The 3,182-nt window shown below is 34.5% G+C and overlaps 1 non-coding gene across 1 annotated transcript; it reads right to left on the bottom strand.

Annotated features, from left to right (window-relative positions):
- Positions 1 to 1,206: 1,206 nt before the first annotated feature.
- LOC148294256 (small nucleolar RNA R71) lies at positions 1,207 to 1,313 on the bottom strand. The gene has a single exon (XR_015836132.1). It is a non-coding gene; the product is annotated as a small nucleolar RNA R71 (small nucleolar RNA).
- Positions 1,314 to 3,182: the final 1,869 nt, after the last annotated feature.

Raw genomic sequence — 3,182 nt, 5'->3', positions numbered from 1 at the left:
GATAATCATTTTTACGTCGGCTTTGTAGTTGTTCTTGACATTTAACATTATTTAAATGTCTGTGTTTTACTAAAACCGTTGTCTAATATAGTCGAAGTTGTCTTTTTAAGCTATTATGTATGAATTAGACGTCGGTTTTAGTTGTTTTGGGACGTGTAATATATTAACGACGTCGGTTATTTTCCGTCGTTATTTTATGTATTAAAAGATGGCGGTCAATTTCACATCGGTTTTAAAACATGCTACACGATGGTGGATTCCCGTCGTCTATTTCAATTTCTGTAGTAGTGATCAAATGCTGTTTTTAATATTTTGTTTCGAAATTTTCAGTTTTCAAAATCATCTTAAAATCATCTTTTTGAACACCTTGTCTACACCGAGTGCCTTTATGTATTGCACCTTTACTTTGATTAGAAATTTTAGGGTTTTTGAAATAAGTTTTTTTAGGGTTTTCTTTCACTTTGCATTCATAGTTTGTGCTATTTAGTTAGTAGTTCTAGGAAATTAATTTCAAACACATATTAATCCAATCCTTGTGGGAATGATCTCGTATTTGCTTAATTTTTAGGTTGCTATTTGTACAACAAGTTTTTTGAGCCGTTGCCGGGGATTGTGTAACTAGTTTGTGCTGAAATTGGTTTTTTCTTTTCTTTTACAGGTTGAATTTTGTTTATCCAAGGTCGTCGATCCCAAAATTTAGCAATCATTGTCTACAATCCTGAGATTGAACGAACTCTTAGACATCTTTGAAAGCAAGCTGAGAAGGCAAAACTTAACACACAAAGAGAAGATTTTGAAGAAGGAGAAAGATCAGAATCTGTGAAACAAATGGGGGATGAACAGGTTCAAAGGCCAATGAAGGACTCCTTTGTCCCTCAAAACCTTAATCAACCATCATGCATTGCCTACCAACCAATTGTGCAAGGCAGCTTCAATTTATCACATCAATTGCTTAACATGGTGCAAGACTATAGAGGCACACCTTCTGAGGATCCATACTTGCACATTAGGGATTTCTTTGATCTCTGCAAGACTCAGAACATCCAGGGCTTAACTCCAAAAGGAATTAGGTTAATTCTCTTTCCTTTCTCCTTAAAAGATAATGCTAAGTTGTGGTTGAATTCTCTAGCTGCAGGTTCCATTACTACTTGGGAACAATTGGCCACTAAATTTTTGAAGAAGTTTTTCTCGGCCCAAAAGACAAGACAACTTAAAAGGGAGATTCAAACCTTCCAACAAAAGGGTGGAGATCTTTTCTTTGAGGCATGGGATCATTTCAAGGAGTTGCTTCTCAAGTGTCCACACCACAATCTATCTCAAGATGATCAGGTACAAGCTTTTTAAGAAGGTTTAAATGATATTAACAAAAGTCTTGTTGATTTAGCTTGTGGAGGTGTGCTTATGGAAAAGAGCAGTGATGAAGCCATTGAGCTATTTTAGACCCTAAGTGAAAATTCTCACCAATTCTCATCAAGAGGGAGACAAGGAGTAAAAAGTAAAGGTGTTTATAAAGTTAGCATAAATGGTGAAGTCCAGAGTCAAATGGCAGCAATGGAGAAGAAGTTAGATATGCTGGTGAAACCAATGTTAGCTTAGAACATCTCTCAAGTTCAACAAATTGCTAAAGTCGAGGTATGTGTTATATATGTTCTCATTCTAATCATACTACTGAGACTTGTCCTATGTCTTGTTTTATAGATCATGAGCAAGCTAATTATGTGGGGTAAAACAACTATCATCCTAAGAACAACCCATATCCGAACAATTATAATCCAGGATGGAAAGACCACCCAAATTTTTCTTGGAGCAACAGTCAGAATGTGCTTAATCCACAAGGGCAGCAGAAGAACTTCCAATAGGGAAGTAATTATCATGCTTCATGATGTGATTAATTGCAAGTGGACAATATCGCTCAAATTAATATAGTAGTAAGTAGAGTATCGTTCCAACAGGGATCAAGTTAATCTATTAAATACTAGAGTGATTTATTTCTAATTATATTTGAATTAAATGAAAAGAGAATTATGATGAATTATGATGATTAAAATCTAATTAATCAAGTAAAATAAATTGAGATTAAGGAAATAATGTAAAAGATGAAAACAAAGATGATAAAGCACTAGGGCACCGATTTCACCTAGCTAATCCCACCCAAATCCTTCTAGCTTGTTAATCCTAATTACCTAACATGTTGATAATCGTTTTCCCTTACCTCACTAATACTCTCTTCCGAGTTATATTAGTTGTATTCCTTACAATCAACCCACTCTATTCCTAGTTATGGATTTAGATAGCTAAGAACCCATTAAGATTTGTGGAAAACAATGAAGATTACACAAACCATAACCTAATCTTCGGAGTCGGCTATGTAATTTATGGTACTTGTTACAAGAAGCTATTTACTAGGAATCTCCTTTCGGTTTCAACCTAATTCTTCTAATCATGCAATTAGTGGCCAATTAATTGAAAGCATTAAGAACGGTAACAAGCACTCAACATGTACAGATAAATAAAATTAACAATATCAAAGAATTCGAGTATTCATAGCTAGGCTACATTGTAGCCCTAGTAAAAGAAATTAGTTCATGAAGGACTTATTGAGAATCTTGATAATTGAGGAAGACATGGGAGGAATTGAATTCTCCAAGTAGAATGCCAAGGTTGCACAAGCTCTTTGTATTCTCCTTTGGGTGTTTCGGTTATGAGTATGAATGTGTAGGAATTTGATGGTGGGTAATTCGATCCTTGAACAACGACCTAAACTCCCTATTTATAATACTCCTACAAATCCTACCTATCTGAGGTATAATTACAATTGTTATAAAAGTAGGATTCCTTCTAAAGTAGGGTCTTCTTTATTTCTCCTTGTTTGACTTGATAAGACTTGTAACATCTTGAACTAGGAAATTTGACAACATTCCTTGCGACAAAAGGAATGACTTGGCTTCTTGACTTGATTAATCTCCAATCTTCATCTTCTTGCCCTTTTTAGCACACTTTCTCCTATTTCCACAATTCCTTCACAAATCTCACAAAACCAATTTAAACAACCAATTTAATCCAAGGAAATTAACAAATAGATAAGTAAAGGAGGCATAAAATATATATAAAATATAGGCTTATCAAATACCCCCAAACCCATCTTTTGCTAGTCCTCGAGCAAAACTGAAAATCAAAAATAA

This window comes from Prunus avium, chromosome 5, assembly GCF_965620075.1.
Source record: "Prunus avium chromosome 5, drPruAviu1.hap1.1, whole genome shotgun sequence".
NCBI classification, from domain to species: Eukaryota; Viridiplantae; Streptophyta; class Magnoliopsida; order Rosales; family Rosaceae; genus Prunus; species Prunus avium.
The sequence above is the reverse complement of the archived record's forward strand: the minus strand, read 5'-3'. Positions and strand labels throughout refer to the sequence as shown.